Below are 10,879 nucleotides of genomic sequence, written 5' to 3' on the forward strand. Positions count from 1 at the left end.
CGTAACTGTTTTCTGAACGAGGCTACGCAAAGACTTCTATCGTTGATTGTTTTGGAAGTGAAATAAAATACGTCTCATAATGGAAGCCTAACTGCTTGAGTGCTTTTATCAAGCGTTTCGTCCGACAATTCTTGTTACTGTACACTTCACAGATGGCTTGAGTAACTCTGCGTTTAACGCCCAGTGGATATTAAAGTATTCAGGGTAAATGAATAGACACTGCAATATAACACAACCTGGGGCTGCTGTAGAACTATGGTTCTTATCTAGCCAGTAGACAAGAAGCCTGTTGGACAGCCATGTTTTGACCTGACGATCCATGAGGGAATTTGAGGGAACGACAGAATTTCATCAATATTATGCTCATATGCATTGACAGAGTTACAGTACTTGTTTCCGGTCCAAGTGAACTGTACTAGGTTGAGTAAAAATAAACTTGAGGGGAAAAAATTGGCTACAGTTTTCTTGAATCCAAGAGAAGCTCACGAGAGACGGTTACCATTTGACTAGGATAAATATTATGCTCCTGTATGTTCAATATGCATTGAGCAGACATAGTTAGGACTTGTTTTCTTGTTTTCCGGTCAATGACAACAGTTTACTATGCTGATGAAATGCACATATCTGATCAATCAAATTACGACAAGGAGAAACGTGTATTAAGTATTGGGATGATGTGCAGTACTATACACCACAACTAGATATTTGCATTATACGCTGAGTATACCAAACATTAAGAACACCTTCCTAATATTGAGTTGCACCCCCTTTTGCCCTCAGTACAGCCTCAATTTGTCAGGGCATGGACTCTACAAGGTGTCAAAAGCGTTCCACAGGGATGCTGGCCCATGTTGACTCCAATGCTTCCTACAGTTGTGTCAAGTTGGCTGGATGTCCTTTGGGTGATGGACCGTTCTTGATAAACACGGGAAACTGTTGAGCTTGAAAAACCCAGCAGCGCTGCAGTTCTTGACACAAACCGGTGCGCCTGGCTCCTGTGTCTTGCCCATTCACCCTCTGAATGGCACAAATATACAATCCATGTCTCAAGGCTTAAAAAAATATATTCTTTAACCTTCATCTACACTGATTGAAGTGGATTTAATAAGTGACATCAATAAGGGATCATAGCTTTCACCTGAATTCACCTGGTCTGTGTAATGGAAAGAGCAGGTGTTCTTAATGTTTTGTATACTCAGTGTATACACGTGTGTAATACATTTTGTGTCAAGATTATTACCAAAATGGCCCTATACTTGGGCTACATCCCAATGACTCCTAGGACTCTGGTCAAAAGTAATGCACTATGTAGGGTGCCAGTTGGGTGCCTATGGTGTAACGTCAAATCCGTTGGTATTTTCATATCTAAAATTCAAAAAGTCTTAAAAACCCACTGGGCACAGATGTCAGTTCAACTTTTAGTTTTTATTTACGTTTGGTTGAGTTAACTAATGTGATTAGAATGTGAAATCAAAAAACAATGTCACCATGTCATTGGACTTAGGTTAAAAGTTGGGTGAGAAAAAGATACAATGCCCTTAGGTCGATGACTTTTTGCAAATCCAATCAGTTATTTCATCTTCATCGCATGACATTTATTTTGTTGAATTAACGTTGAAACATTGTTGATTAAAGCAGTTTTTGCCCAGTTGGAAGCCTTCAAAATGCAGGGCCCTGGTCCTGAGGATCTGACTGGAAAATCCAAAGTGACTGGAATTATGTAAAGCAATACACTGGCAGCTTCTTATAGCAGTGACTGACTCCCCGTCGGCATGGAAACCAACTGCCATAATTGGCCCTGACTTGTGATGGTGTGAAATAATGCATTCATCCATTCAGCATTTTGTTGTGGTGAAAGGGTTTGGAGGGGGTTCACACAAGCACTTGCATGCGCACACACACACACACATATATATATACACACCTCACATTAAGACTCCCTGATCGATGTTAACATAAAACAACTGTTGGCTAACAGCCATGCGACATAGAACCAATGTCACTGAAAAGAACAGGTGGAATATTGTCAAACTGTAATTAGGCCTACATGTTTAGCTACTGTAATTCAACAATGTTAGATTTCCATTATCATATTAGAGGGGATAACAGAACCGCAGGCCCCTCAATTAACTGGAAAGTCCCTCATGAAGTCAGTTTTTAACATGGTTTATCTCACCTCAGTTTTCTACAGTCCTCCTGCTTTCCATTTCTGCTTTGTTCTTATTCTGGTCCTCACACATAGACATTTTTCTTCTTCTGGTCCTCACACATAGACATTGGTCAGCATCAATGCCAGACCCTTAGTTGGTGGTGCAAACATCCATCTGATCAAATCAAATCAAATTTATTTATATAGCCCTTCTTACATCAGCTGATAACTCAAAGTGCTGTACAGAAACCCAGCCTAAAACCCCAAACAGCAAGCAATGCAGGTGTAGAAGCACGGTGGCTAGGAAAAACCCCCTAGAAAGGCCAAAACCTAGGAAGAAACCTAGAGAGGAACCAGGCTATGAGGGGTGGCCAGTCCTCTTCTGGCTGTGCCGGGTGGAGATTATAACAGCACATGGCCAAGATGTTCAAATGTTCATAAATTACCAGCATGGTCAAATAATAATAATCATAGTAGTTGTCGAGGGTGCAACAAGTTAGTAACACAAGAGTAAGTGTCAGTAGGCTTTTTCATAGCTGATCTTTGAGAGTATCTCTACCGCTCCTGCTGTTTCTAGAGAGTTGAAAACGGCAGGTCTGGGACAGGTAACACGTCCGGTGAACAGGTCAGGGTTCCAGCAGGTCTGGGACAGCAGGTCTGGGACAGGTAGCACGTCCGGTGAACAGGTCAGGGTTCCATAGCTGCAGGCAGAACAGTTGGAACTGGAGCAGCAGCACGGCCAGGTGAACTGGGGACAGCAAGGAGTCATCAAGCCAGGTCGTCCTGAGGCATGGTCCTAGGACTCAGGTCCTCCGAGAGAGAGAAAGAAAGAAAGAAAGAGAGAATTAGAGAGAGCATATTTAAATTCACACAGGACACCGGAAAAGACAAGAGAAATACCCCAGATGTGACAGACTGACCCTAGCCCCCGACACAAACTACTGCAGCATAAATACTGGAGGCTGAGACAGGAGGGGTCAGGAGACACTGTGGCCCCATCCGATGAAACCCCGGACAGGGCCAAACAGGTAGGATATAACTCCACCCACTTTGCCAAAGCACAGCCCCCCACACCACTGGAGGGATATCTCCAACCACCAACATACCATCCCGGGACAAGGCCGAGTATAGCCCACAAAGATCTCCGCCACGGCACAACCCAATGGCAGGTCACATCATACATCTGCATAAGAAAGATTGATACATTTCAATATATACTGAACAAAAATATAAACACTATGCAACAATTTCACTGAGTTACAACAATTCATATAAGGAAATCTGTCAATTGAAATCAATTAATTAGGCCCACCTACTTGAGAGCCAGGCCCACCCACTGGGGAGCCAGACCCAGCCAATCAGAATGAGTTTTTCCCCACAAAGTGCTTTTACAGACAGAAATAGTCCTTAGTTTCATCAGCTGCCCAGGTGGCTGGTGTCAAAGGATCCTGCAGGTGAAGAAGCCGGATGTGGAGGTCCTGGGCTGGCGTGGTTACACGAGGTTTGTGTTTGTGAGGCCGGTTGGACGTACTGCCAAATCCTCTAAAATGACGTTGGAAGCGGCTTATGGTAGAGAAGTGAACATTCAATTATCTGGCAACAGCTCTGGTAGACATTCCTGCAGTCAGCATGCCAATTGCACGCTCCCTCAAAACATGAGACATGTGACATTGTGTTGTGTGACAAAACTGCACATTTTAGTGGCTTTTCTTGTTCCCAGCATAATGTGCACCTGTGTAATGATCATGCTGTTTAATCAGCTTCTTGATATGCCACACCTGTCAGCTGGATGGATTATCTTGGCAAAGGAGAAATGCTCACTAATAAGGATGTAAACAAATTTGTGCACACAATTTTAGATTTTTTTTTTTTTATGTGAGTCTGGAACATTTCTGGGATCTTTTATTTCAGCTCATGAAACATGGGACCAACACTTTACATGTTGCGTTTATATATTTGTTCAGTATATTTGACTAGAATTCCACAAGATTAATATCCTATATTGCCCATCTCTTTACCAACTTTTTTACCACAAAACGTTTGTGGTCACATTTTATATTTGAGTAATATAGCTCTTATCCAGAGCGACTTACAGTAGTGAGTGCATTCATTTTCATACTGTTCCCTGTGGTAAACGAACCCTAAAACCCTGGCATTGCAAGCGCCATGCTATACCAACTGAGCTACACAGGGTGAAAACCGCTCATGCCTGAGTAGTAGGCCACCCCCGACAGGCGTAGGCAGCAGTCCCCTGCCCTCCAGCCTCATGTTCTCTGGGCTCCCTCAAACAGTGTGCTACTACTCCTCACACTGAGGTCCATCGTATGTCCCTGGCACACAGGACAGGACCACTGACAGGAGGGCTCTGACCTGGATGAAACACATGGAGGAGACACAAGACATTTTGAGCCACACACACACACACACACACACACACTGACGGATGAACACATACTCACAGACAAACACACACGCTGACGGACAAACGGATGAATACACTCACATGCTGACGGATGAACGGACGAACACACACTCACATACGAACACACACAGACAGACAGACAGACAGACAGACAGACAGACAGACAGACAGACAGACAGACAGACAGACAGACAGACAGACACCGTCTGTCATGATTTTCTGTTGTCATACAGTTACAGTAGCATTGGTGTCCCATGTTAAGGGAACTTAGTATTGCCTGAATGACCTGACTATGACTATTTCCTGATCAGGTCACGTGATGAGGAAAAACCCAAGACCCTAGTTGTTGTTGGGTGTATATAAAGTCAATGTTTTGCATATTGAGGAGATTTCAAATTGCATTTGTTTATGGGTTAGCATACAGATGTAGGATCTTAATTTGGTCACTCTTTTGTTCCTGCACAGCAGGAAATGGAAACTTGGAGTGTATTCTAGGTTTAAAAAGGATTCTGAAGTTTGTAATTTCCATTTTAAAATGTCAGACTTTATTTGCCCTAACGAAAAATGTATCAACCACTACAAAAAATGTACATTAATTATAATCCACATTTCCTCTTGCTGCAGGATTATTTTTAAGGGTGTAGCAAACTGGCTCAAATGAAGATCCTACCGCTGTATATGGTGGTGGAACTTGCTGATGGCTTCATGCAATCATAATGAACACTCAAATGTTAGTCACACTCCTGGGGATTAATATATTGTCTTACCTTCTGAAAGAAAAACATTTAATCAATTCACATCTCAGTAGTTTGTTCAGTAGCCAAGCACTCCTAATAGTGGGAGTCTTTTGGAGGTTAGGGGAGACAGGGGAGTCATTTTGAGGTTAGGGGAGTCAGGGGAGTCATTTTGAGGTTAGGGGAGACAGGGGAGTCATTTTGAGGTTAGGGGAGACAGGGGAGTCATTTTGAGGTTAGGGGAGACAGGGGAGTCATTTTGAGGTTAGGGGAGACAGGAGAGTCATTTTGAGGTTAGGGGAGACAGGGGAGTCATTTTGAGGTTAGGGGAGACAGGGGAGTCATTTTGAGGTTAGGGGAGACAGGGGAGTCATTTTGAGGTTAGGGGAGACAGGGGAGTCATTTTGAGGTTAGGGGAGAGGGGAGTCATTTTGAGGTTAGGGGAGACAGGGGAGTCATTTTGAGGTTAGGGGGAGACAGGGGAGTCATTTTGAGGTTAGGGGAGACAGGGGAGTCATTTGGAGGTTAGGGGAGACAGTTAGGGGAGACAGGAGAGTCACAGTCGACATGCTTGCTGTGAATCATTTGGGAGAGACATCAAAGACCCTGTTGACAGCCCACTCAGTGTACCCTGATGATTTAGAGAGCAGTGTGTGTGTGTGTGTGTGTGTGTGTGTGTGTGTGTGTGTGTGTGTGTGTGTGTGTGTGTACCTTATTACTTACACCTACTGGAGTTGTCACTCTCTATTTTTATACAGCTACCAGCCACACAAGATTACACACTATCAATATTACTCCTTTACATCCTCTGCCAATTTCTAGTGAGGATTTACACAGTCCTATCTATGCATATCCTTCTACGCGTTTCTCCCCATTTACAGGTGTAGGATCTTGATTTGACAATTTTCTCACAGCAGGAAAATAAGCAAGCAGCAAAATGAAATGTGAATTATTGTGAGGATTATAACTAATGGACATTTTTGTAGGGGTTGATATATTTGTTGTTAGGGCAAATCTAGAATGAAATGTTAAAGGGTAAATTACTAATTTTAGAAGCCTTTTTATACCTTGAATACACAACAAGTTTGAATTTCCTGATGTGCAGGACATTTTCTGCAACAACAGGGTGATCAGATGTATATCTTACATCTGTACCCTGTGGGAAACGTTTGGAGCATATGAAATATTTGCATATGCCTTCAACACATCACAATAACCTAGAAATTACATACATAAAGGGGATACAAAACGATATGAGAAGCTCTTACGATGTGCTTGAATTCAGTTCATAACGTGTTGATCTCTTCCAGAGCTGCAGAGTTATAGGGACATGTAATACAGAGTTATAGGGACATGTAATACAATACACACACATATTATCGTATGTAATACTGTACTTTCCTTTATGAGAAGTGACTCTGACCCTGTCTCCGTTGGGCTCATTTCCAATTAATTGTGGTTATTAAACATGAGCCATATTCCCCCGTCACAGATGCTGCAGGAAAATCTGCACCATAACACAAGCAACAGTTGAACACACACCTTCACAAAATAACACAAACTCCCCACAATGGAGAATGTATAGAACAGACTTCCCCATTCAGGTCAATTATGTCATAATGGGTGGACTGGCAGATATTTTGAGTGTCTCAATGACATTACCTGTCAAATTAACAAGTCATTTCTACTCATTCTATTTAAATGGGTCAATCAATCCATATCAAAGATTGTGGATCAATTAAGATAGTTCACTCAGGCTGTTTACCATTGAAAAAATAATAATACAGTTATGGTCTGCTTAACAGGGTGGTTCTCCCATAGACACCAATGCAATAGCAGCTGGGTCTGCTTAGTTCATTGCTTGTAATACAAACAGAAAAAAATGGGAGTGGGGTGTCTCGCCTCCTCTTCCGTCTCTGTCCATATGTCCCAACCTTGAAACCTTTAACCTTCTATGACCTCTTTCATATTTTCAACTACCCAACCAGTTATCTTGTGATTAACATACTGTCAAACCCCCTCTGAATTAATTACATAATTAACTTGCTGACTGAAGTGTAATGCAAATTACTTGGTCACATGTTAACTTTTTAAGGTATAGGGGGCAGTATTTTCATTTTCGGATGAAAAGTGTGCCCAGAGTAAACTGCCTAATCCTCAGGCCCAGAGTCAAATATTTGCATATTATTAGTAGATTTGGATAGAAAACACTCTGAAGTTTCTAAAACTGTTTGAATGATGTCTGTGAGTATAACAGAACTCATATGGCAGGCAAAAAGAAAAATCCAACCAGGATGTGGGAAATCTGAGAATTGTAGTTCTTCTTTTGAATCCCTATCAAAACTACAGTGTCTGTGGTGTCAGGTTGCACTTCCTAAGGCTTCCATTGGCAGTCAACAGCCTTTAGAAACGTGTTTCATCCTTCTCCTGTTACTGGGCAGAAAATAGGAGCTCAGTCAATGGTGGACTGCCTATGGACAAAGGCCTTGGTGATGCGCGAGCCCGCCAGTGCGCCGTTCCTTCTTTTTCTTCTTGAATGAATACGCTATTGTTCGGTTGGAATATTATCGACGTTTTATCTTAAAAAGACCCTAAGGATTGATTGTAAACAACGTTTGACATGTTTCTACTGAACGGTAATGGAACTATTTGACTTTTTGTGTCTGGATTTACGCTGCGCGTTATGCCTTTGGATAGTGATCTGAACGCATCGAACAAAACTGAGGTATTTGGACATAAATATGGAGTATTTCGAGCAAAAATCAAATTTATTGTGGAAGTAGGAGTCCTGTGAGTGCATTCTGACGAAGATCAGCAAAGGTAAGAGAATATTTATAATACTAATTCTGAGTTTAGTTGACCCCAGAACTTGGAGGGTATCTGTATAGCTTGCTTTGATGGCGAGCTATGTACTCAGAATATTGAAAAATGTGCTTTCTCCGTAAAGCTATTTTAAAATCTGACACAGCGGTTGCATTAAGGAGAAGTATATCTATAATTCTTTCAATAACTGTTGAAAAATTGTATCAACGTTTATGATGAGTATTTTTGTAAATTAATTTGCACATTCACCGGAGGTTTTGGTGGAAATACATTTTCTGAAAATCACGCGCCAATGTAAAATGTTTTTTTTTTGGATATAAATATGAACTTTATCGAGGAAAACATACATGTATTGGGTAACATGAAGTCCTATGAGTGTCATCTGATGAAGATCATCAAAGGGTAGTGAATATTTTAGCTGTATCTTTGGTTTTTGTGATGCATGTCCTTGCTTGGAAAATGGCTGTGTGGTTTTTCTTGTGAAGTTTATGTCCTAACATAATCTAATTTTATGCTTTCGCCGTAAAGCCTTTTTGAAATCGGAGAATGTGGTTAGATTAACGAGAAATTTATCTTTAAAATGATGTAAAATAGTTGATTGTTTGAGAAAATGAAATTATGAGATTTTTGCTGTTTTGTATTTCGCGCCATGCTATTTCACTGGCTGTTGAATAGTGTGTCCCGCAGGTGGGATGGTAGCGTCCCACGTAGCCCTGAGAAGTTAAAGAATTACAATAGCCCATAGCAATTTAAATGACAGATATACTATCTGTAATGTGTCATATCTGTCTGGTTTCATACTCATTGGCACTGGACCAAGGACAGAGTCACACTGGACCAAGGACAGAGCCACTGGACCAAGGACAGAGTCACACTGGACCAAGGACAGAGCCACTGGACCAAGGACAGAACCACTGGACCAAGGACAGAGCCACTGGACCAAGGACAGAGCCACTGGACCAAGGACAGAGCCACTAGACCAAGGACAGAGCCACTGGATCAAGGACAGAGCCACACTGGACCAAGGACAGAGCCACACTGGACCAAGGACAGAGCCACTGGACCAAGGACAGAACCACTGGACCAAGGACAGAGCCACTGGACCAAGGACAGAGCCACTGGACCAAGGACAGAACCACTGGACCAAGGACAGAACCACTGGACCAAGGACAGAGCCACTGGACCAAGGACAGAGCCACTGGACCAAGGACAGAGCCACACTGGACCAAGGACAGAGCCACACTGGACCAAGGACAGAGCCACACTGGACCAAGGACAGAGCCACACTGGACCAAGGACAGAGCCACACTGGACCAAGGACAGAGCCACTCTGGACCAAGGACAGAGCCACTGGACCAAGGACAGAGCCACTGGATCAAGGACAGAGCCACTGGATCAAGGACAGAGCCACACTGGACCAAGGACAGAGCCACTCTGGACCAAGGACAGAGCCACTCTGGACCAAGGACAGAGCCACTCTGGACCAAGGACAGAGCCACTCTGGACCAAGGACAGAGCCACTCTGGACCAAGGACAGAGCCACTCTGGACCAAGGACAGAGCCACTGGACCAAGGACAGAGCCACTGGACCAAGGACAGAGCCACACTAGACCAAGGACAGAGCCACACTAGACCAAGGACAGAGCCACACTAGACCAAGGACAGAGCCACACTGGACCAAGGACAGAGCCACACTGGACCAAGGACAGAGCCACACTGGACCAAGGACAGAGCCACTCTGGACCAAGGACAGAGCCACTAGACCAAGGACAGAGCCACTCTGGACCAAGGACAGAGCCACTAGACTAAGGACAGTGCCACACTAGACCAAGGGCACCGCGCAATAAACAGTTATTAATTTAATGTTATGTTTTACCTCCTTAAAATTTGGAGAGGTGTTAATTGAATATTGGTTAGTGGAATCGGGAATCAATGTCAGTTTCACATGATAACATCACTTGCAACACACCAGGGTTGTGTTCATTAGGGACGCAAAGGAAAATGTCTTAAAAAAGAATGTATGACGGAAAATGAAAATTAGTATTTCTTATTGGACAATCAGAATCACCTTTATTCGTCAAATACATTTGCATGTAAAGGAATTTGACTGGTGAAATGGTGTTGCCACAATAAACAGAATACACAGACAGACAATACATAAATAAGATATTTAAGATATTTAAACACAGAATTGACACAACCCACATACAGTATGTACACTATAAACACCAAGCTAAAAACTACAGACTACATTATAAACACGATAAGCTACATTATGAATTCTGCATGTATAAATAAAGCAATTTACAATAGGGGAAATATATACAGTGCATTCGGAAAGTATTCAGACCCATTGACTTTCCACATTCTGTTACATTACAGCCTTATTATAAAATGGATTACATACCTTTTTCATCAATCAACACACAATATCCCATAATGACAAAGTGAAAACATATTTTTAGAAATTTTTGCAAATATATTAAAAATAAAAAACAGAAATGGTTTATATAAGTATTCAGACCCTTTGCTATGAGACTCGAAATTGAGCTCAGGTGCACCCTGTTTCCATTGATCATCTTTGTGATGTTTCTACAACTTGATTAGAGTTCAACTGTGGTAAATTCAATTGATTGGACATGATTTGGAAAGGCTCACAACAAGATTCTTTGGTCTGATGAAACCAAGATCGAACTCATTGGCCAGGATACCAAGTGTCACATCTGGAGGAAACCTGGCACCATCCCTACG

At 42.4% G+C, this 10,879-nt stretch overlaps 2 long non-coding RNA genes across 2 annotated transcripts; both read right to left on the minus strand.

Annotated features, from left to right (window-relative positions):
- Positions 1 to 1,192: 1,192 nt before the first annotated feature.
- On the minus strand, positions 1,193 to 2,399 carry LOC123732684 (uncharacterized). Its single transcript, XR_006763350.1, has 3 exons — positions 2,177 to 2,399; positions 1,925 to 2,002; positions 1,193 to 1,692 (listed from the first exon to the last, which is right to left on the minus strand). It is a non-coding gene; the product is annotated as an uncharacterized lncRNA (long non-coding RNA).
- A 1,646-nt stretch (positions 2,400 to 4,045) lies between these two features.
- LOC123732685 (uncharacterized) lies at positions 4,046 to 6,900 on the minus strand. Its single transcript, XR_006763351.1, has 3 exons — positions 6,729 to 6,900; positions 6,574 to 6,617; positions 4,046 to 4,519 (listed from the first exon to the last, which is right to left on the minus strand). It is a non-coding gene; the product is annotated as an uncharacterized lncRNA (long non-coding RNA).
- Positions 6,901 to 10,879: the final 3,979 nt, after the last annotated feature.

Source organism: Salmo salar, unplaced genomic scaffold (assembly GCF_905237065.1).
Source record: "Salmo salar unplaced genomic scaffold, Ssal_v3.1, whole genome shotgun sequence".
In the NCBI taxonomy this organism is placed as follows: Eukaryota; Metazoa; Chordata; class Actinopteri; order Salmoniformes; family Salmonidae; genus Salmo; species Salmo salar.